We start from the raw sequence: 24,948 nt of genomic DNA on the forward strand, positions 1-24,948 counted from the left end.
CGTGTGGGAATGCACCCTTAGTGTGGATTTTGCTTGCAGCAGCCTCCTATTGCTTTCAATGGGAGACTGCTGCTCAGTTTACACAGCGGAATTTCCTCATGGAACTAGTTGACGTGAATGGGGTCTCAACGGGAGTGTAAACAACGTGAGTGTAAACCTGGCATTAGCCGTGGCCTGCAAATGGCAGGGAGAGGGTGTGCGGCAGCGCAGCAAATCAGCAAATAGCTGCGACTTATGTAGCGGCCGGATGTGATGTAGGATCTCAGAAAAATTCTGAACACCGTACTGATCATTAGACCTGCTCTCAAGCTAGGACCTGAGGTCACACAATGATACCAAAATGTCTCCCTATTACATTTGAGTGCCATCGTCTAAAGCCACAGCCGAGCGGAGGGGTTTGCCACAGCCAAACAGCTCTATCTCTCCCTACATCAGTGTTTTCCAAACAGTGTGTTCAGTCCAGCTTATGGAAAACTACAACTACCAGCAGGCTGGCCGCTGGAGACACGTTGGGGGAGATTTATCAAAACCTGTGTAGAGGGAAAATGGTGCAGTTGCTCATCACAACCAATCAGATTACCTCTTTCATTTTTAAAGTAAAAAATAAAAGAAGCACTCTGATTGGTTGCTATGGGCAACAGCACCACTCTTCCACTACACAGGTTTTGAAAAATCTTGCCTGCATTGTTTGGAAAACACTTCCCTGAATAATAGGGTCGGGCTTGGAATTCCACACTCATATTCTGCAGCAGCAGTTCTCCATTATATTCAATGGGATTCTGCTGCACTGTGCACATGGCAGAATTTCCACGCCAGATGTTTCTGGCAGGAAAATTCCAATTTCTGTGTCCGCAAAAAGAATGAACACTGTCTGCGGACTCCGCATAGAATGTATAGCAGAATGAGAAAGCGCATTCCTGTGCGGTCCTAACGCCAGCATAATGTGCCGGCACCGGCAGTCTGCGGAATGTCCGCACGGAAAATCTCTGAGGTGTGAACATGGCCTAAAAATCCAAAACACTTGACCCGTCTCTCCACTATCATCCTCTGCATCAGTAGAGAGTTGGAAGATCACCATACACCTTTGAGAGACTAATATGGGGAGAGTAATCAAAACCTGTCCAAAAGGAAAAGTTGCTGAGTTGCCCATAGCAACCAATCAGATTTCTTCTTTCATTTTTGAAAAGGCCTCTCATAAATGAAAGAAGCGATCTTATTGGCTGCTATGGTTAACTCAGCATCTTTTCCTCTGGACGGGTTTTGATAAATCTCCCCTTACATAAGGTCTATAGAAATCCAGACACCATCAACCACACTCCACGGAGGATCGGAGGTCCACCGGATATATTTTAAAATGTTTATTTAAAAACGTACTATGCATTATGAAACCGGTCTGGTTTCTTTTTCAGGTATGATACAAACCACACAATGCTCAGAATAAGTACCAAATCATATCACGTAACCAGAAGTGCAAAATCGCAAATAATACAAATAATTATGCAAATATCAAAAATCCTATACAAAGATCCTATATAAAATTAACAGTAGTTTACAAAATAAACAACAATAAACATATACAATTACACTGTGGTGCGTTCTATATCAAATGAACAGGTCTATAGGCACCTTAAAGGAGTACTCCGGTGCACACTTTTTTCTTTTTATCCCGTCCGGGCTGCAAAATAAAAGAAAACACACTTTCTCTTACCTGCCAACGAGCCCCCGGAGCTCCGGTACAGGTGTTCGGTCCCCGGGCTGTATTCTTCTTACTTCCTGTTAGCCCGGCACGTCACACGGAGCTTCAGCCTATCACTGGCCGCAGCGATGTCCCGCCTTGGCCGGTGATAGGCTGAAGCTCCGTGTGACGTGCCGGGCTAACAGGAAGTAAGAAGAATACAGCCCGAACACCTGTACCGGAGCTCCGGTGGCCCGTTGGCAGGTAAGATAAAGTGTGTTTTCTTTTATTTTGCAGCCCGGACGGGATAAAATGAAAAAAGTGCGCGCCGGAGTACTCCTTTAAGTAAGTTCTATTCACTGACAGATCATAAACACGGTGACAATTTACCATTTTAAATTCCACAGCGGGAGCTCTCATGTCTGCACAGATTCCGTCACACTGTTTCCAGATGTCAGCTCACAGATCCTCCCTAAATCCTTCAGACAGATTGTGTGTTTTCATAGAGCACTTGAGTCATAACCGGCTGACAATGCCGGGGCTGATGGACCGTCACCTAATGCATCTGTCTCATAAACTAAATCCACAATACTTTTCCTACAGTTACACCGAGTTCTCCATTTCGAAAGGTTGCGAATGCCGAATTCCCTCCGTAACTTATTTACCGCCATCGGTTCCAGCAGACTCATAACACATGGATATTTTGGTTTGTCCTTTTGGAACAAACAACCTTCGCCCTCGGCAAATTCCTCTTCCCCCTCCTCCTCGCCATACCCCTACTGTTTGTCTCTGCTTTGAGATTTCAATCCCCGTTTATTAATAATATTATGTGCCGATGGTGTGCAGATTGATGTTTGGTTTTAAGAAAATCTTTCCAAATTACCCATACGAGAGGTGAAACAAATATATGTTATGCGCGCAGTGCCCCTCATAAACCATGTACAGTGGTCCCTCAACATACGACGGTAATCCGTTCCAAATGGACCATCGTTTGTTGAAACCATCGTATGTTGAGGGATCCGTGCAATGTAAAGTATAGGACAGTGGTCTACAAACTGCGGACCTCCAGATTTTGCAAAACTACAACACCCAGCATGCTGGGAGTTGTAGTTTTGCAACATCTGGAGGTCCGCAGGTTAAAGACCACTGGTAGAGGAAGTTGTACTCACCTGTCCCTGCAGCTCCGGACAGTCACCGCTCGTCACCGCTGCCCAGGATGTCGCCTTCCATCGCTGTCGCCGCGTCCCCGGGACCCCAGGGTGTCCCTGACACTCCGGCAAGGCCTCTACTTCCCTGGCATCCTCGCTCTCCGTCGCCGCTCTCCGTCGCCGCCATCACGTCGCTACGCACGCCGCTCCTATTGGATGATAGGACGGCGTGCGCAGCAACGTGATGACAACAATAGAGAGCACCGACGATGCAGGGGATCCCAAAAAGGACGCTCCGGAGCCCCGAGGACAGGTAAGTGATGGTCGGCAGACCACACGGGGCACCGTAAACGGCTATCCGGTGGCAGCTGAAGCAGTCTGCGCTGCCGCATAGCCGTTTATGCGATGGCCCCGACATACAAAAGCATTGTATGTTGATGCTGCCTTCAACATGCGATGGCCTCTGAGAGGCCATCGAATGTTGAAATGATCGTATGTCGGGGCCATCGTAGGTCGGGGGGTCACAGTTTTGATATTGTATACATACAAATAAATATTGAACACGTCACCATTTTTTTTATGTTTCTTTGAGACAACAGCACCCGTTAATTCCTGGTCTTTTTGAAGCTCTCCACAAGTGTCATTGGATCTTCGACAAGTCTTCTGATAATTCTTTTCACTTCTCTTTCAGTCATCTTGTGAGGAGCAACTGGTTGGGGCAAATTTATGGTAAAGTGATTTTCTTTCCACTTCCATATAATAACCCCAACAGTGCTCACTGCAACATTCAGAAGCTTACAAATGCACCTGTAACCAACGTCATTGTTAAGTTTTACAACAAGTAGGTTGTGAAGGTCTTGAGACAGCTCTTTACTTTTACCCATCATGAGATGTGTCTTGTGTGACACCTGGGCAATGAGACTTTTTTGCAGCCATCAGTTAGGACTGAACCAGCGGATAGTAATTTGCACTGACGAGGGGCTGGATTGCTTTTTAATTACTGATAGATTTCAACTGTTGTCTTGGTTTTCCAGGCCTTTTTGCATCATCCTTTCTTTGTGTTCAATACTTTTTCCAAATCATTTCATATAATTACACATAACTCAGATCCAACATGCCAGATCCTTTCCTTACAATTACTGTACGTCATCTGTCAGGGGAAATGTGGGTAGCCCCAAAATACATTAGTCAATCTTTTCGAGAGGTTATTGGGGCCTTAAAAGGGTTATCCACTCAATAGAAGATAAGTGTCTGATCATGGGGGTTCCAGTGGTCAGACCCACCATAATCTCCAGAACGGGGTCCTGGCTCTCTGTCCATCCTGGAGCTGCATTCACAATTAACGGAGCACCTGAGATCTCTGCACTTTGGTATCTTTGCCACTCCCATAGAAATTAATGGATGATGAGGTGTCTGCAGCACCAGGACTTGCTGAGAACCTGGGCCCCATTCTTTAGATTGTGAGGGGTCTGACCGCTGGGATAGGGAATAAGCTGTTTTTGGCTGGACGGCCCCTTTAAAAACTTCAGTAGTGTCCTGTTGTAATGACTGGATACATTCTAGGTATTCCTTCAACATAAGCCTTCAGTGTAAGATTGGTGGAGGGTTGGCTCATGGAAGCATTCTTATAAACTCACAATTCACAATACTTTTTGGAACAATTGATAAAATTATGTTAACACTGTGTACACAAATGGGTGAAGAAAGGTAATGAGGCAATGTTCAGGATTGTTCATAATGAAAATTAAACCAGGAACTAGGAAATCCATTTTTACAGGGGTTAGACTTAATAAAACGGGGGTCCCCATTCAGAAATCTCATCTCAACTCACTCATTATGCACTCTCAGAATGTAAGGGCAACATGGATATTGGCTCAAGCGCAAAAAGTGAGGAACCATCGACTCCTATGTCTAATGTATGCAAGACTGCAGCCAAGGACAAAAAAGATAAAGTGAAGTCTGAAAGGAAGCAGCTGTTGCTGGGTGAATCAATCATAATAAGTGTGGAGCTTAGGGAAAATTGTTCTGTGAGATGTCTCCCTGGTGCTACAGCTAGAAGAGATAGACGTATTCTTAATATTGTTAAGCAAGCAAAGCAGGAAGGCGACTTGGATATTCATGTCCATCTAGGGACAAATAATCTGGCTTGCAATGGAGGTTTAGAGGTGAAGGAATCTTCTATTACACTTGGTAATGATGTACAGGATTTTGCATCCACTGTTTCATTTTCTGAAGTTCTGCCTGTGCATAACGAGTTCAATTTATGGCTTAGTAAATGGTGTCAAGAGCAAGGATTTGGCGTTGTCTCTCATGATAGCTCTACTTGGAATAGAAAGGAACTGTAAAAAAAAGATGGTTTGCATCTCAGAGGAACAAATGTACTCAGTGAACAATTCCAAGAATTTGCTTAGGAGTATTTAAACTAGGAAGGGGGGAAGAGTTTAAATCCATGAGTCCAATTGCCCCCTGTAAACAATGCCAGAACATGTCAGTAGCATAGAGGTTAAGAAATGACAAGCTCATTTCTTAATTTCGAGTCCTGTCCTGTCCTCACAGTTTAGGTAATAAAATTAATGAACTTGGGTCAATAATGGCATCTGAGAATGTAGATTTAGTGGCTGTTACTGAGACATGGTTTAATGAAAGTAATGACTGGGACATAACCATACCAGGATACTCTTTATACAGAAGAGACAGAGAAAGCAAGAAAGGAGGAGGAGTGGCCCTGTATATGAAAGATAGCATAAAATCTAGCCTAATACAAGTTAGTGAGGCCAACATAGAGTCAGTTTGGTTACATTGTAGTTTGGTAATCATGCAGTAACTCGTGTAGGTGTGATATATAGACCACCTGGCCAAGTTAAAGAATTAGATGATCTATTAGTTGAGGAAATAGCTAAAATGACAATGAAAGGAGAAGTTATCGTTAAGGGAGATTTCAATCTTCTGGATAATAACTGGAAAACCAAAATAGCAAGTTCTGCCAGGAGTACAGATATTCTAAGTTCCCTACTGGCATTATCTCTACAACAAGTGGTTGAGGAGCCAACCCAGAGGGAAGCCATTTTGGATTGGGTATTCACAAATGGGGATTTGGTATATGATGTTAATGTAGGCGAAAGCTTGCGATCTAGCGATCACCAATCAGTGTGGTTTAATATAAGAACAGTGGAGGAATCACACCACACAAAAACAAAAGTTTTAGATTTTAGAAAAACAGACTTTTCAAAAATGAGATTAGTCATAAATGAGTCCCTATCAGACTGGAATGGATTACATGGAGTCCAGAAGAAATGGGACTACTTAAAAGATGCATTATTGAAGGCAATAGAAAACTGCAATAGACTTGTCAGTAAAAGCAGAAAAAGAAACAGACCACTCTGGTACTCAGCAGAAGTGGCAAAAATCATAAAAACTAAAAGCTAGCATTTAGTAATTATCAAAAAACCCAGAAGAATGAAGATAGGGAAATCAATAAGATTAGGCAGAAAGAGGCCAAGCAAGTTATAAGAACTTCAAAAGCGCAGGCAGAAGAAAAAATAGCTCAGTCTGTGAAAAAAGGGGATGAGACATTCTTCAGATATATAAATCAAAAAAGGAAATTAAAGCAAGGAATAACTAAATTAAAAACAAAGGAAGTAAGGTATGTAGAAGAGAATAAAGGGCTAGCCGACCGCCTTAATGAATACTTCTGTACATTTTTTTTACTGAAAAAAAGGATAAAGAATTATCAATAAACTGCAGTCATTGAGCTTGGACTCCCATATTGTTGAGTGGATTAGGCAGTGGCTTAGTGACAGACAACAGAGGGTTGTAGTCAATGGAGAATATTCAGAGCACGGTCTTGTTACCAGTGGGGACCTCAGGGATCTGTAGTAGGACCAATTTGGTTTAATATCTTCATTATTGATATCGCAGAAGGTCTTGATGGTAAGGTCTTGGTCTCTATGCAGATGACACAAAGATATGTAACAGGGTTGATGTTCCTGGAGGGATATGCCAAATGGAAAAGAATTTAGGAAAACTAGAAGAATGGTCAGAACTTTGGCAACTGAAACTTGGATTCTGTGGATATAATGCACCTGGGGCGTATAAACCCTCGGGCAGAATATAGAATATTTGACACAGTCCTGATCTCAGTATCGGAGGAAAGGGATTTAGGAGTAATTATTTCAGAAGACTTAACGGTAGGAAGACAATGTAATAGAGCAACAGGAAACGCTAGCAGAATGCTTGGATGTATAGGGAGAGGTATAAGCAGTAGAAAGAGAGAAGTGCTTATGCCGCTGTACAGGACACTGGTGAGACCTCACTTGGAGTATTGTGCGCAGTACTGGAGGCCGTATCTCCAAAAGGATATAGATACTCTAGAGAGAGTTCAGAGAAGATACTAAACTAGTACATGGATTGCAGGATAAAACTTACCAGGAAAGATTAAAGGACCTTAACATGTACAGAAGAAGAAGAGACAGAGGGGATATGATAGGAAATGTTAAATACATAAAGGGAATCAACACGGTAAAGGAGGAGAGCATATTTAAAAGAAGAAAAACTACCACAAGAGGGCATCCTTTTAAATTAGAGGGGAAAGGTTTCTGCAGTAATATCAGGAAGTATTACTTTACTGAGAGAGTAGTGGATGCATGGAATAGACTTCCTGCAGAAGTGGTTGCTGCAAATACAGTGAAGGAGTTTAAGCATGCATGGGATAGGCATAAGGCTATCCTTCATATAAGATAGAGATAGGCATAAGGCTATCCTTCATGTAAGATAGAGATAGGTATAAGGCTATCCTTCATATAAGATAGAGATAGGTATAAGGCTATCCTTCATATAAGATAGAGAAAGGTATAAGACTATCTTTCATATAAGATAGAGATAGGTATAAGGCTATACTTCATATAGGATAGAGATAGGCATAAGGCTATCCTTCATATAAGATAGAGATAGGTATAAGGCTATCCTTCATATAAGATAGAGATAGGTATAAGGCTATCCTTCATATAAGATAGGGATAGGTATAAGGCTATCCTTCATATAAGAGAGAGATAGGTATAAGGCTACCCTTCATATAAGATAGAGATAGGTATAAGGCTATACTTCATATAAGATAGAGATAGGTATAAGGCTATCCTTCTATAGGGCCAGGGACTATTGATAGGATTCAGATAATTGGGCAGACTAGATGGGCCAAATATTTCTTATCTGCCGACACATTCTATGTTTCTATATGCATTACAGAAACAACCCATTGACTTCAATGAGAACTATTTGATTTGTCATTTCGTCTGCAGTGGCGCTGAATTAAACACTACATTACTACTGTCACAGATTTGATCACTAGTGGCCCCAGCTGTAGAAAGCCCACTGATCAGATAACCCTTTTAATAGAAAGTGATTGCCCAAAGCGGACAATTTATTAAAGAGGTATTCCCATCCCATAAAGTAATAGCAGGTCAAATTGTGTGCCATTGCAGTACACAACCTGGCTGGCCCAAACAGAACACCACTCTGCAGTATGTTGAATCTGCTGCCAGGCTGGACCTTATGGTACCACAGCTATGTCATATTTATGGGCTTTAGGGGTTCCCAAAGATTTTCTCTGTTCCCATAGGGCTTTAGCAGGTCTGAAGATGTCGAGTGTAGTGTAGATGGTAAGGGAGGAAAAATGGCCACATTGACAAAGGATGAATTGAAAACGCTGTCTCTCCTTTATTTCTCTCTAATAAAGGTAACACACATTTAACAGTATGTTGGCACGGTAGAAAATGCAGATTTTAGCAAAAATCCCCAGCTTTCAAGGATTTATCGTGGTAGTAAATTGGTATCTTGTATGGGGGTCCTTTAGTCTCTTCTGATCAGTCTTTCGGCAGATACATTTCTCACAGACCAAGATTTCCCATAAGGGATTACTGATGGGCACCGTTTGGCTCCCGAAACCTCAGGATAGTTGTATTCACCTCTACCACTATAATGGCCAGGCCCGGCCTAAAGCCCTAACAGGTCCTACAGTGCATTAAGGTACAATGTACAACTTCTCCTTGCTGACTCTAAAGACTAATGTGATCCTCTCAACCTTTGGCAAACTATATAGAGGATGGTCTAAAATATATGTAGACACCTTTAGACTGGACTGGTTCTCCTAGGTTACTGGTAATTTTCACTAGGCTAACGTCCCACAGCACCCAGTGTTTCTAGACTGTGCACTACACTACACTAACTCAACACTAACTCTAAGGGTCTATTGGAATTTCCGCCCCAATTCCGCTTCCTTGGGTGGTTTCTGGCTTGTATGGATTTTGTGTGGAATTGGTGCGGAATTCGTGCAGAAATTTGGAAGTGTGGAATCCCATAGAAGTCTTTTGGGCTTTCATTTGAGGCAGAATTTCACAAGCGGAAATTCTAAGGGGCCTATTCACACAGCAGAATTTCCGCTTGCGGAATTCTGCCTCAAATTAAAGCCCATAGACTTTAATGGGATTCCGCACTCCTATTCACACTTCCGAATTTCAGCTTGCGGAATTCCGCCTCAAATTAAAGCCCATAGACTTCTATGGGATTCCGCACTACCATTCCCACTTCTGAATATCCGCTTGCGGAATTCCGTTGGCGGAATTCCGCAAGTGGAAATTCAGAAGTGTGAATGGGAGTGCGAAATCCCATAGCAGTCTATGGGCTTTAATTTGAGGCGGAATTCCACAAGTGGAAATTCTGGCATGTGAATAAACCCTTAGGCTAGGTTCAGACTACGGAATCTCCGGGCAGAAAATTTCCGCCCGGAGATTCCGAGTTCCGCCTGCGCCGACTGAATTAGTCGGCGCTAGGACCGCGCGGACACTGCAGTCTCCCATAGACTGCAATGTGTTTCGCGCGGATTTCCGCCTGAAGAAAGAGCACTGCCTTTCTTCAGGCGGAAATTTCCAAGCAGATTTTCAAAGCGGATTTTCCGCTTCACAAATTCCGAAGTGTGAATTTGTGAACGGAAAACCATTCACTACACTAGACATTTTAGCAAGCGGAATTTCTGACGGAAATTTTACGTCTGAATTTCTGTCGGAAATTCCGTAGTCTGAACCTAGCCTTAAACTCTCAACTCCTCTACTGAACCGAACTCTACACTGACTAACTGTTCCTCTTTACAGACAGTAAATTTACTTTTCAGCGTAAAGGGGGTTTTCCACATGGCTGGTAAAGTCAGATGTGTGCCACAAACATATATATCTGAAGGAGTACAAATGTCCTGCTTTTAAGTAAAATAACTTACTTCCCTGTATACAGTTCTTCTCCCTTATGGATCTGATTACCTGCTGGTTTCTTCCCAAGCAACAGACCGCACACTTTCCCACAATCCCCCTTGCTTACATGCACAGTGGAGACCAGCAGCAAGTACTTTCACGAGACTGCAGTTGAACTGACCATCTTAGTAGGTCATAGCCAAGGTCGGCAATTTATTAAAACAATGGGGGATTAGTACGTCTATATCTCTCAAACAGTACATTTTCAAAATAATCTTGTTGATTAGAGATACGTATTATTATTACAAATATATCGGTTTAGACCTATTTAACTTAATGGGACAACCCTTTCTGAGGGGATGGGTTGACTGAGAAGGGACCTCCCACCTTGCAGGGATTTCAACCCTAAGGGTAAGGTCACACGCGCCATATTTTGCTGCATATTTTCCTACCCATTGAAGTCAATGGGTAGCGGAATACGCAGATGATTTTGTTACCTATTGGCTTGGGGGAGGGGGGTAAGAAATTACGCAGCAAAATACACTACGTGTGACCCTACCCTTCTGGGATGGCTCTGGTCATGTTACAAAATATTGCAAAATATTCATATAACATAACTGAACAGCAACAAAATGCAATATTGGGGGGGAGTTGATTTGTCCGACAGCCATGTTGTGCTAGAAATCACGCGGTGGGATAGTGCACCATCAGTTCATGATCAGTGGAGTTTAGACAACTGGGATCCCCAAGCCCACTGTTTTCCCATGCATAGTGCCCACTATTCACCAGGCTATGCGGGGAACTGCAGTGGGGCCCCTTTTAAGTGAAAAGGACTTGCCAACACTGCTGTGCAGGGAAAAATGTAAGAGTCTGGGAGACTTAGAAGGTTAATGGTGATTGTATCCCTAGCAGAAAATATGTAGGGATACATGTATCGTGACGTCACGACTCCGCCCCCATGTGACGTCACGCCCCGCCCCCTCAATGCAAGTCTATGGGAGGGGGCATCACGCCCCCTCCCATAGACTTGCATTGAGGGGGCGGGGTGTTATGTCACACGGGGCGGAGTCGTGACGTCACGATCTTACGTCCCCGTGGTCGGGAGCCAGATCCTCCAGCGCTTCCGGAGCAGTAACAGGTGGGTGCTGCGTGCTATATTGCGGGGGTCCCCTGCGATCAGACATCTTATCCCCTATCCTTTAGATAGGGGATAAGATGTCTAGGGGTGGAATACCGCTTTAACTACACATATCGTTACAATACGATCACATGTGTAGGTTCAGAATACACAGAGTTTCCAATTGCTTTTTCTAGTAATTTGATTAGGAAACATCTAAAAAAAAAGTTCCAATTTTGCAATCACAAGAGGCTGACCGTGCAAAAACTGGAAGATTAAGATGTGAAAGAGAGCCAAGAAACCATCAGAGAGCTGATAAATACTTGTATATTGTGCAATGCCTTATTCTGCTACTGGAGAGGCTTCCTAGTCCCCGCAAGCACTGCAGATTGGAGAGCTAATGTCAAAGTACAGAATAGTGTCTCTTTAAGGGCTTCCACACTCAAGCTAAAACTGATTCACTGTGTTATACTTAGTAGAGAAAAGGTAGTAGAGAAATGAATGAATCGGCACTCACCGCTCCTGGCATCTTTCATGTTTTTATGACATCAGACGAGCTTGTGGGGAGATATCGACAGATGTACAAAACGGCTGTCACCTCTGAGAGCCCCGGTGTGTCTATCGATGTGTCCCTGGCAAGCTCATCTGATGTAACAAAGACACTGAAGGTTCTAGGAGAGGTGAGTGCCAGTTCAATTATTTCTCTACTACCGATATGACTTACGATACTTATTTACTGGAACTGAACACCTTCTATATATATATATATATATATATATATATATATATATATATATACACTGTACATATATAATTTATTTATTTATTTATTTTTTGCAGATTTGCCATGGATTTGACTTAACAGGATGAGCATACTGCAGACATAAAAATCCTCACTATGCTTAGAATTCCATGTGGAATTTTTGAACACCACATCCACTTTGTACTAAAAAAAATTGCTGCAGGTGTGCAGTATGGATTTGCTGCTGTGTATTTGGAAATCTGGCCTGTCTTCCCTACAGAACACAGCTGATCTCTGGGCCAGTCCATTGGAGAGACGGGCGTTGAGCAGAGAAAAAAAATGTACATGTCCTATTTATTTTCTCCGCTTAACTCCTGTAAAATAAACCTTACGACTGACAGACCCCATTCAAGCCAATGGGTTCGTCGGACTCAGTGGTGTCAATTGTGTCACCCTGACTGGGTCGGAGCACAACAGCCATGTACACTTAGCCTAATAGGGATTGTGTAAAGCTGGCAACCCCTAAAATGTGTGTCCTTCCATGATAGATTGATATTTCTTATGATTTCTTACAGATCTACCTACACAATGAAGCCCGCGCCCCTCTCTTTTTCCAGTAGAGCCTCTTTGCTCGTCTTTCCTGTCTAGTCTTTGCAACCTTTTCCATTTGTATCACAGGATCCCAGCAGTAGTATAAATCCATATGAATGCCGTCCTCGCTAGACTAAGCAGCAGGATATGACTCAGAGCACTTAAAGTGACGGTCTTCTCCCCGAGAGTTTGCAATGGACTGTGACGTCCCCTCCCAGCACATTCCGTCCATTCCTTGGGCACCCCAGTATTGTAGAATTTCCTCCTCAGGAATAGATTTCTGTATGGTGTGACTCTTTAAAGGTTGTTTTCTTGGTTCTATCTGGAGATGTTGTTTCCTACAGCAGAAGTATATTCCACAAATTGCGATATTATCAGTACCTTGGCAGTCCATTAGTCTCTCTTCTATAACCCAGTAGAACTGACTTAACTGCCTGGTGGCGCAATGTCAATGGAGATTTACTAGAGAAACAGGTGAATTACTATGTACAGCACACTTTATATATATATATATATATATATATATATACACATATAAATACATACAGTGTTTTCTCAACTTGCAATGGCCTGAACATACAATAGTTTCAACATACAATGGTCTTTTCTCGATCATTGTAACATACAATGCTACGCACAGTCCAGATCTGTGAAACGTGTCAATGTCTGGAAGACCCGACCAATCAGAATTGGCATTTTACTGGTGAAACACCTGTATTACTGAACTGCATGTGTAATGTCCCAGTACAGAACACAGTCCTGTACTACACTTAGGCCCTGTCAGGTTGAGTCCCTCAGTGACCTGGGGCTCTCCTGCAGTGTCTCCTCTGCTGTTAGTACAATGTTGTTTATTGTAATAGGTATAGAGTCAATATGCTAATGTATAGACAGTATAAAGGACCTTTGGAGGACTAATGTAATTGTCTAAAGGACCTTTGAGAGGTCACATGATATGTTCACATGATATTATCACATGTTACCAGAGAGTCAGCAGCTTAACACATGACCCGCAGCTTGACCTATGGGCTTCTAGTTCAGCCCCCTTTTATAAGGAAGGGAGGTGCTGCAATCTGCCTCTTTTGCTGCTGAGGAACAGAGAGACCAGATGTCTCAGTGCTAGTGTCAAGCTACCTGGGAGACCTCAAATCTACAGTCACTTCCAGTAAGTCAAGTCTATTTCTGCTGTCGCAATCTACAGTTCAGTCAAGCCTAAAGTCAATTATCTCATGTCTATTACAAGTATAATTTGTCCCAGCAAGCTGCGGGGTCCTTCTGTGTTCCTGGCCACCTCTCTGGGATTCAGGCCGAGCTGTAGAGACTATAACAACTGCCTCAGTAAAGCCTCATTTAAACCATAACCTGGTCGTGGCCTCTCATTTCACTGCCTAGCCATTTGGATAGCGAAGATATCGTTGGGGGGGTTCCCAAAAACCCCTCTGGCGTCACGAACACTAGGGGTTAATAACACCTTGCCCCTGGGGTTAATACTTTCTGCCCCACCCACCTACACTGCTACACCCCGTGGTCCCGTCATTCACAGTGGCTCACCACACATGCACTGACTGGCTGGCTGGTAGCGCCCCCTACAGTACAGGGAGGTAAAACATGTCCTTTACTACTCTTTACCTGTGCCACAGTTAGCTGCTCCTTTGGAGACCAGGTGAGGACGGCTCCATTTTACTTTTTTAGGACATTGTGTGTACTGTACAGGACCCTGAAGAAGCTCCTGTCCTCTACATAGACCAGGGGTCTCAAACTGGCAGCCCTCCAGATGTTACAAAACTTCAACTCCCAGCATGCCTGACAGCCATTAACTGCAGCCAACAGCTGTTTGGGCATGTCAAGGCATGCTGGGAGTTGAAGTTTTTCAATATCTGGAGGGCCGCCATAGACCCCTGACATAGACAGTGATTTACAGCTCCCAGCAGTTCTTTCTTAATTTTATGTGTCAGAATTTGCTTTATCTATATTAGTTATCTACTTATTTTTCTTTAATTCTCACTTTTTCCTATTTATGGGTGACATTTTGGTGGCTTCAGAACCATTTACCAGGTTTCCATAGAGTTATGGTCTCAACATACGATGGTCTCAAAATACAATGGTTGTCCTGGAACCAATTAATATTGTAACTTGAGGGACTATTGTATATTTCTATATGACTATACATGAATAGGGGATCGTATGGATCCAGTGTGGGCCAAATTACCCCTAACCCTTACTCCTTCATTAAAACCAAATTCTTGGTGGAAAAGGCAACAACGGCCCACTTTTATTTAATAACAAAATCTATATATAACATAAAACAGTTTAATAAATAACCAGAGAAAACCATGTAAACAATTTAAACAGTGCAATAATTATGTAATAAGAGTAATACTAGCAGAAGGGGACTTAAAGGCAGCTCGGCTTCTTCTGGTCTCCTACTTTGCCTTTGGTCGTCCAGCCCCTGACCCAAGGGCACCTCATACGACCAACTGGGTACCGTCACCAGCCCAACCATACCGTTGTCTCCGCTGCTCTGCCTCCTTCTCTAAAGTGCCTCCAAGTCCCCCTCTATCTCCTGCCACTGTGACAAAGAAAAATACCCAAGCAACCACAAACCCAGTAAGTGTTCCCAAGGAACACCAAGCAGGCTGGCGGGCGTAAACTCTAACCCCGGCGCCTCATCCACTGACTCCTCCTCACCCCCTTTTAACCCCTCCCTTAGAGGCCAATCTATCCCCTCCTGGTCCTGACCTACCTCTTCTACCTTAACTCTTTCACTCCCTACCTTCCTATGCTCTCAAACATCCCCTGTCATGGGCCCCCTCCACTCCCATTTGGTCCGTTCTGGGGGCTTTATTTAAAAAAGTGGTAAACACAGAGATCTAGGCCTCAGCATACAGTTTAAAAAAAAGAATGAAAGAGCGCTCCAATATGAAAGGGAAAGGAAGAAAAAGAAAAAAAAAAGAAACAATCATTTTATTTTTTTATTTATTATTATTATTACTTATTTTGTATATTGCATGCACATTCTTTGTATTTGGTTTTCTGAGATTCTTTCACATGTCCCTAATGTGTAAGATGTTTTTTAAAAACTGTATCAGGTGTTCCTGTAAGTGATGTAATTTCCTGTGATGTATTTAAACTGACTTACCTCTACTGCATTCACATGTCTGATGAAGAGGGCAGCTCGCCCTTGAAACGCGTTACATGTTCAACCTTAAAGGAATAGAAATAAAAATGATTTTTCTTACCATGGATGTGGGACAGCGCTTTAATCCTTCCTCACCCACCGTGTTTTCCAATACACCTTCTTTCCTGTAGGCATACAGTTTGACTGTCCAAGTTTGACGGTAAGAGCAAGGCAACTAGTACAGCTGTGCTGGGCCACCACAGTTTCCCCTTTAGTCTCTATGAATGTCCATGTGGCAGTATTAATGTAAACATGTGCACGTGAAGGTAATAATCTCATAATCTCTGTCCCTATAATAAATCAGGCACTGGTCCCATGCATAGGACATTATCTCTGCTCCATTGCTCCTGGGACACATCCCGGTTATAATCTCAGTGCTACATGTTTTCTTTTCATTTCAGGTTCTGTAAATTTTCCTAATATGTACCGTATTTTTCGCCGTATAAGACGCACTTTTTCTTCCCCAAAACTGGGGGGAAAAAGTCGGTGCGTCTTATACGGCGAATACACCCCTATCGCGGCGGTCTCTGCGGCCATCAACGGCCGGGACCCCGCGGCTAATACAGGACATCACCGATCGCGGTGATGCCCTGTATTAACCCTTCAGACACGGCGATCAAAGCTGACCGCCGCGTCTGAAGGGAAAGTGACACTAACCCGGCTGTTCAGTCGGGCTGTTTGGGACCGCCGCGATTTCACCGGGTTAGTGCTTACAGGACACCGGGAGGGACCTTACCTGCCTCCTCGGTGTCTTCTCCGTTCAGGGATCCCCTGTATGGCCGGCGCTCTCCTTCCTCGTCATCACGTCGTCGCGTACGTGCGTCGGCGTATGTAACGACGTGATGGCGGCGACGGAGACCAAGGATACCCGGCCGGCAGCAAAGACGTTCCGGAGCGACGGGGACACGGCGACAGCGATGGAGCGACATCCAGGGCAGCGGTGACGGGTCCGGAGCGGCGGGGACACATGAGTATTACCTCCTATGCAGTGGTCTTCAATCTGCGGACCTCCAGATGTTGCAAAACTACAACTCCCAGCATGCCCGGACAGCCAACGGCTGTCCGGGCATGCTGGGAATTGTAGTTTAGCAAAATCTGGAGGTCCGCAGGTTGAAGACCACTATTGGGTTCAAAATCTTTATTTTTTTTGATTTTGCACCTATAAATTGGGTGCGTCTTCTACGCCGGTGCGTCCTATAGGGCGAAAAATACGGTATATTATGTAAAAAATTACCACCGAAAAAGAATGAGAGTAAATCTGTAATAATTTTCTTATTTTTGGCTCGCCAGAGCCATGCCAGCTTTTTATTTCCCCTCCTCTTTTCCTGTTTTTGTTAACCTGGGAATGCTCAATAATAAAAACCATCTTACATTTTGTTTGCCTTCAGAATCATATTGCAAAGTCTGAAGTCTGGTTTAAATTAAGGACTCATTTTTCTCTGAAATAGTTTATGTAATTTTCTTCCCCCTTTGTATGCCTCCCTCCTGCCTCTATCCTGGTACTGGGGCTGAGATATACATGGCAATGTATTAACAACTTTATTGTGCGAACTTAATATCCTACAGAGCCGAGACTTGCACCAAAATCTTCCCACATTATCCTATTAGGATGGCCCTGTGACAGGTTTTGCATCCAGCCAGAAGCTTCAAGTTACATCTCCGGTTGGACATTGAATACCGCTACAACTGCGTATTGCTGGCCTTAGGGTTGTGTAACTGGCATGGTGGCAAAGGCACATGACTTTTCTCCACCGAAGAGAGTGCCACTTGCCCTTCTTCTTGCCCCCCTATTCTCTTTGTTCAGACTTATCGACAGATGGTTGCAGAGGATGAAGTCCACTCATATTCCCTAGTTTATTTACTGGTCAATGTTATTTAGGAAAGTAGCAGGTTATGGTCACTGTATGTTGTATTTATTCATACACTGTTTAACTGTGCAGAGGCATAGCTAGGCTTTCCTGCACTGAGGGCAAAAATACAGTTTGGTGGCCCCCCAATCGGAACAAGCCACCCTCACTTATCAGCTGGTATAGGTGTATGTTACTACTATACAAGCACCAATATAACCTACCCATATAGTGACCCTAAAGTGATTACAGTGCAGTTACGTCTAGTGACTCACAGGTGGGGGTCTTCTCTGATCATAGTTTTTTCCTCCTTTCTTATCTACATCTAGCCCAGACCACCATTAAAGACTTCTTCTAGCCAAGACCTTTTCCACACCCATAGTGCCCCAAAAAACAATAATGTCCCCCTTAGTCCCCCACACAGTAGTAGTGCAAAATGTAATAGTCCCCCCTTTTTTTTTGCTTGCATACAGTTATGTTCCACCTTTGTACCCTGATATAGTCTTCAGTTGTGTCCCCAAACAGTTGGGTAGACCCACCCGCATGTGTAGATAGGTAAACCCCCCACATTGTGGATAAATAGAGTTCTATACTTACTATTAGCTAGGTAGTTAACCTCCCCTATACTAGCTAGGCAGATAAGTAGCCCACAATATTAGGTAGGTAGGTAATAGATAGCCCCCCCCCCCCCCTCCATATTAACTAAGCAGGTTGATAGAAGGTTCCCATTTTTGTTAGGTAAATAATAGATAGCTCCCCATACTAGATAGGCAGGTAGGTAGGTAAAAGGTAATCCCTCCATATTAGCTAAGTAGGTAGGTAATAAGTAGCCCCTCCATATTAACTAGGCAGGTAGGTCAAAAATAGCCCCCCATAACTAGCGAGGAAGGTTGTAGGTACTCCCATATTAGCTAGGTAAGTAATAGATATGCCCCCCAAGTTAGGTAGGTAATGCCCCCTCCCATAGACATGAATGAAGGGAGCATGATGTCATGAACACGGAAGCCCCATGAACGGCGTAGCGCAAGCCCGGGTATTGCGGGGGTCCTAGCAGCAGGACCCCACACAATCAGACATGTTTTCCCTTATACTTTGGATAGGGGAAAACATGTCTAGGGGTGGAGTGCCCCTTTAATTTTACCCCCTTCTCCATGCTCCTTATCCAGACATCAGTCCACCATACATGGTGACATAGTGGCCATTTCTTTGAGAAAACAACTTCAAATGCAATTTTGGTTGCTCTATGTTAATATATATATAACGGGGCAGCCATTACAATACACTCTCTTTTCTCTTGTACCATCAGTCTTTACTTAGACCAGCAACCACCAGAGATCTCAGTGCTAGTGACCAGCATCTGAAAGGCCACAAAGCTACAGTAATTCCAGTAAGTCAAAAGTCTATGTCTGCTGTCACTACAAATAGTCAAGTCCTGCATATAGTCAAGCCTCAAGATAATTGTCTAGTCTAATACAAGAATAATTGGTCCCAGCAAGCTGCGAGGTCCTTCTGGGTTCCTGGCCACCTCTTTGGGAATCTGGCCTAGCTGTGAAGATAATACCATCTGTCTTAAACTCAGTAAAGCCTCCGTTAAACCATAATTGGTTGTGAACTCTCCTTTCCTTAACTAGCAATGGAAATAGCGGAGATACCGTTCATGTGGTTCCGGTACCCGAAAGCCACTCTGGCGTCACGAACACTAGGAGTTAGCAACATCTTGCCCCAGTGGTTAATACCATCTGACCCCACCAACTACACCGCTACACCCGTGGTCCACTATATATATATATATATGTATATATATATATATATATATATATATATATATATTCTATATAGAGAGTATATATGATTCGTGACAAAAAAAAAACTATCTTCTGAGCAGTAGAGTTTCTGTATTATACAAATATACATGCCTTTAGCCAAAACACATTAAAGTGTCCTGGGACCTATATTCCAGCTACGCTATTTGTCATGTGGCTGCAAAAAAGCAGCTGAATGGCCTCTATGGTATTTACACCTTTATTTCTGAAGACGGTATCCACTGGTACCACCACCTAACCCACTAACCTATTTCAAATTTTTTTTTGATGCACCTAATATCATTGACGACATTATCGTTGTGAGCAATACAGGGTTAAAAGTATTCTCTCTCTCTATAGGAGAACAGGCTTGGTATATTATATACCACAGACACATGATCTGATCAGGAGGACTCTACATCAGGAAGTATTTTTAAGAGTAATCTGAGTAATCTTGAGGTTATAACCCAGCAGGGTGGCATTCAGCAAGTTCTGGATTAAACACATACGGTACATCACCCTGTTGTTTTTGAGAATTTAGAGCCATGACTTCAATGTGAATTCACAATTTAAATAATCTAAAGAAAATTTACAATTTTATCAGTGGGGACATCATTTTAGTATTATAGTTAAAAAGGTCAACCTGGCTGGGAGCCATTTGTTCTGCGATGGTTAACATTTTGCATGGTAGTGATGTCTTTCACAAAAGTCACAATAAGGAAAAAAAAGGGAATACTTCCAATCAGTAAATCGTACTCCTTAAAGGGATTGTACACTATGGACAATGCATTTTGTTAGAATGGTTCCTTCTAACAAATACAGAATGATTACAGATTGTCCTACTTGTGGGAATCCCAAAGATTTGCTGTAACCTATGGGGGAACCAATGTTCAGATGTTTACTTTCCATACCCAATCACCACAGGGTATACGAGCATTGCATAGTTCCTGTTGACTCCAGTGGGTATACATATAATGCATTGACCTGTTGGGTCCTCCACAGTAAAAGGCACTATAGCCCAAACGGAGAGTCCTGAACTGTGGAGCTCCCACTATTAACTCAAGATTGTGGTAGTTAAAGGAGTTTTCCACCTGGACATCCAGTGATCTCCTGACCCGCGCCCTAGCTCTCTGCATAAATGAAGTATGTCGACCATGGCACAAAGTGACGGCCAAAGTGATGCCCTGGTACATAACTTTGCATTATGTTTGTACCTGGCAGGAATTTGTCATGGCAGTGAGGTAGGGGCCACGTTTCTCCTGACTGGGTCAGGATACCTCCCATAGAGACCGCCATGAATAAACCACACTATACCCTTAGACATAAACATTTTATTACAGCACACCATAATCATTATAGTACACCAATATAAGTAATTACTTGTGCAAAGGTAATGAGCAAAAATATATTACTCTAACGGTATATACATATTTTCATTGTACCGCTCCACAGTCATGGTACATAGTAGAGTTCTTAGTAAAGAATCATGGCTAGAAGCCGGGCATGTACACTTACGTAATTGGTTACAAATAAACTTTTCTTAAACATTGCATAACCTGTGAGAACAAAAGTACTTCACAAAGAAAGTTAATGATATATATCAGAATTATCACGGGTAGACTTTCCTAACTTGGGAACTTGCCATCCCAGCCTCTCCGGTCGGACTGCTTACGAGGCTGGGACATGTAACAGGGTCCATGGGACTGTGCCCCCTCTATTAGACTCACTGGGGTGTTCCAGTCCCACCCGGGACAACGTGGACTCTGTAATGGTGGGGCTGATGTTGACCACCATTTGCACTGCAGCGGCTTGTGCCACTGGGGGAACAATGATTGGTGCCTGTTGGGCCGGCAAACCTCCTTTGTGGGAGTAGGCCAAGGTACTTCAGTTGGTGCCGGCTGGTTAGGCCAAACCTCCTCGACCACAGGAGTAAGCCTGGGCACATTTACAGACGACCGTGGTAGATACTGTAGATACTTTGGTGCCATGACAGGCACTTCAGGTAGATAGACCTCCTGCTCCTGGATGGTACCTCTGACTTTCCCAGCCATCCGATGGGAAGTAGGCAAACTAAATCTGGGTTGGATTCTTCGGATGGGTCACCGCAGCCGACCACTCTCCTCTCAAGCTCTCTACAGGAATATAATCCATGATCTCCCCGCTCTCTAGAGAATTCATGAACAGGGGAAGATAGCCTCAGTTTTTTTGACCAAATCGGTGTATGATATTCTCCTCTGGCTCCCAGGACCAAAACTTTTCCAATCGACCATAAAATAACGTCTCCCTCTCATGGTTTTAGTCGCCAGTATCTCTTTGACCACGAAGATGTCCGAAGAACCAGACACAGGAGTAGAAACTATGTGCTTTTGTAAAAACCTGTTGATGATAAATGGCTTGAGAAGGGAGACGTGGAAAGAATTAGGGATGCGTAGAGAAGATGGCAAACAGAGCTTGTTGGAGACCAGATACATTTTCTGCAAGACCTCGAATGGTCCAAGGTGGCAAGGACCCAACTTGTAACTAGGGATCCTGAAACAGATATATTTAGAAGAAAGCCAGACCCTGTCACCAGGGAAGAAAGTCGGAGGAGACCTTCTCTTCTTATCTAACTGAGACTTCATACGGGAAGAGGCGTGCTCCAAAGCGTACCGGGTTCCTTGCCAAATTGTCATGAAATCCCGTAATTGTCCATCCACCGCTGGCACACCAAAAGAGACTGGAAGAGGAAGGGGAGGACAAAGATGATGACCATAGACAACAAAGAATGGTGATGTCCTCGTAGACTCAGAATCCTTGTGATTGTAAGAGAATTCTGCTCAAGTTAAGAGATCGACCCAATCATCCTGTCGACCTGAGACAAAATGACGGATATAGTCTCCCAGGATTTGATTAACTCTCTCTACCTGGCCGTTGGTTTGTGGGTGGTAAGCAGAAGAAAAGTCCAGCTTGATTTTAAGGTGAAAGCAGAGAGCTCGCTAGAACTTGGAAACAAATTGCACTCCTCGATCAGAGATGATGTGAGATGGAAGGCCATGAAAGCGGAGGATATGTTGAAGAAAATGTCTCGCCAGTTGCAGAGCAGATGGACGACCAGGCAAAGGAATGAAATTAGCCATTTTGGAAAAAACAATCAGCTACAACCCAGATGACTGTATTGTTCCTGGAAGGTGGCAAATCAGTAATAAAGACCATAGCTATGTGAGACCATGGAGTTTCTGGAATAGGAAAAGGTTGTAGAAGGCCTGCTGGTCTCTGCCTGAGAGTCATGTTGCAAGCACAGATAGCACAGGAACGGGCAAAATCTGTGACATTATGTTCAAGTTTCAGCCACAGTAATGCTGAGAAATAAGTTGGACGAACTTCCGTACTCCAGAATGACCCGCCAGCAAGGAAGAATGTCCCCAATTCAAGACTCTTCGTCTCAGTTGAGAAGGCACAAGAGATTTCCCAGGAGGAACTTGCACAAGTTTGACAGGCATAGCAGAAACCAATCGCTCAGGTGGAACAATGTGTCTAGGAGTGGAGTCCAGACCAACCACATCGGAAGATCTAGAAAGAGTATCGGCTCTGACATTCTTGTCCGCAGGACGGAAATGAATAAAGAAATTAAACCTGGAAAAGAAAAGGGACCATCTGGCCTGGTGGGGGTTCAAGCGCTGAGCAGACTGGAAGTATAATATATTTTTATAATCTGTGAAGATGCTAACACGGATGAGATGAACCAGTAGATGTCGCCACACTTTCAAGGCAAGTTAAATAGCCAGGAGTTCCCGATCTCCGATAGAGTAGTTCCTCTCTGCTGGTGAAAAGGTTTTGGAAAAAAGCCACAGGTTACAGTTTTGCCCTTGGGAGTTTTTTGAGTAAGGATGTCCCCAACTCCCCCCAGGGTTTCTCAGGATCAGGTCTAGAGAGGACAGAAGCAGAGGCAAATGTAGATTTTAATTGAGAGAAGGCCTCTTTGGCCTAAGGAGTCCAAGCCTTGGGGTTATAGTTTTTTTTGTTCGTGAGAGCCACAATCGGGGAAACCAAGGCAAAGAAATGTGGAAAGAACTGTCGATAATAGTTGGCAAACCCAAGAAAGTGTTGAATAGTTCGTAAGCCAGTAGGACATGGCCAGTCCAAAACTGCAGACAACTTGTTAGGATCCATCTGTAGACCTTGGTTGGAAACAATGTAACTCAGGAATGGAAGTTACAATGCATTTTTTGAGTTTGACGTAAAGATGGTTATCTCGGACGCACCGTAGAACTTGGCGGACATGAGAAGGATGAGCCCCCTAATTGGGCGAGAGGATAAGAATGTCGTCTGGGCACACCACTACACACGTATAAAGCAGATCTCGGAAGATGTCGTTGACAAATTCTTGGAAGACAGCCGGGGCATTACAGAGGCAGAAAGGCATCACGAGGTACTCAAAGTGTCCATCCCGGGTATTAAAGGTCATCTTCCATTCGTCTCACTCACAGATTTGAATGAGGTTATATGCTCCCTGCAAATCCAGCTTGGGGAAGATCTTGGCACCACATAGACGATCAAAAAGTTCAGAAATTAAAGAAAGATGATAGCGATTCTTGATTGTGATCTTGTTTAATCCCTGGTAGTCAATACAAGGACGAGGAGAACCATCCTTCTTCCCGACAAAAAAGAAACCAGCTCCAGCAGGAGTGTCACGATGCCGGCTGGCGGGTAGTGGATCCTCTGTGCCAGAGAGGGATTGGCGTGGACCGTGCTAGTGGATCGGTTCTAAGTCACTACTGGTTTTCACCAGAGCCCGCCGCAAAGCGGGATGGTCTTGCTGCGGCGGTAGTGACCAGGTCGTATCCACTAGCAACGGCTCAACCTCTCTGGCTGCTGAAGATAGGCGCGGTACAAGGGAGTAGACAGAAGCAAGGTCGGACGTAGCAGAAGGTCGGGGCAGGCAGCAAGGATCGTAGTCAGGGGCAACGGCAGGAGGTCTGGAACACAGGCTAGGAACATACAAGGAACGCTTTCACTGGCACAATGGCAACAAGATCCGGCAGGGAAGTGCAGGGGAAGTGAGGTGATATAGGGAAGTGCACAGGTGAAGACACTAATTGGAATCACTGCGCCAATCAGCGGCGCAGTGGCCCTTTAAATCGCAAAGACCCGGCGCGCGCGCGCCCTAGGGAGCGGGGCCGCGCGCGCCGGGACAGGACCGAGGGAGAGCGAGTCAGGTACGGGAGCCGGGGTGCGCATCGCGAGCGGGCGCTACCCGCATCGCGAATCGCATCCCGGCTGGAAGCAGAATCGCAGCGCCCCGGGTCAGTGGATCTGACCGGAGCGCTGCAGCGGAGAGAGTGTAGCGAGCGCTCCGGGGAGGAGCGGGGACCCGGAGCGCTCGGCGTAACAGTACCCCCCCCCCTTGGGTCTCCCCCTCTTTTTAGGGCCTGAGAACCTGAGGAGCAGACTTTTATCTAGGATGTTGTCCTCAGGTTCCCAGGATCTCTCTTCAGGACCACAACCCTCCCAGTCCACTAGAAAAAAAGTTTTCCCTCTGACCTTTTTAGAGGCTAAGATCTCTTTGACAGAGAAGATGTCCGAGGAGCCGGAAACAGGAGTGGGAGGAACAGATTTGGGAGAAAAACGGTTGAGGAT

At 44.2% G+C, this 24,948-nt stretch overlaps 1 protein-coding gene across 2 annotated transcripts in view; it reads right to left on the reverse strand.

Annotated features, from left to right (window-relative positions):
* Positions 1–14,285, reverse strand: part of LOC130291676 (extracellular matrix protein 2-like) — a 100,993-nt gene extending 86,708 nt beyond the window's left edge. The window contains exon 1 of one of the 2 annotated variants that reach the window (XM_056540757.1): positions 14,135–14,285. The gene's annotated coding sequence lies outside the window, so the exon portion shown is untranslated. Of the gene's footprint in view, positions 1–2,065; positions 2,340–14,134 lie in introns of those variants that run through there. The other variant, XM_056540759.1, reaches the window with a different exon arrangement.
* Positions 14,286–24,948: the final 10,663 nt, after the last annotated feature.

The sequence above is a fragment of the Hyla sarda genome, chromosome 9 (assembly GCF_029499605.1).
Source record: "Hyla sarda isolate aHylSar1 chromosome 9, aHylSar1.hap1, whole genome shotgun sequence".
NCBI classification, from domain to species: Eukaryota; Metazoa; Chordata; class Amphibia; order Anura; family Hylidae; genus Hyla; species Hyla sarda.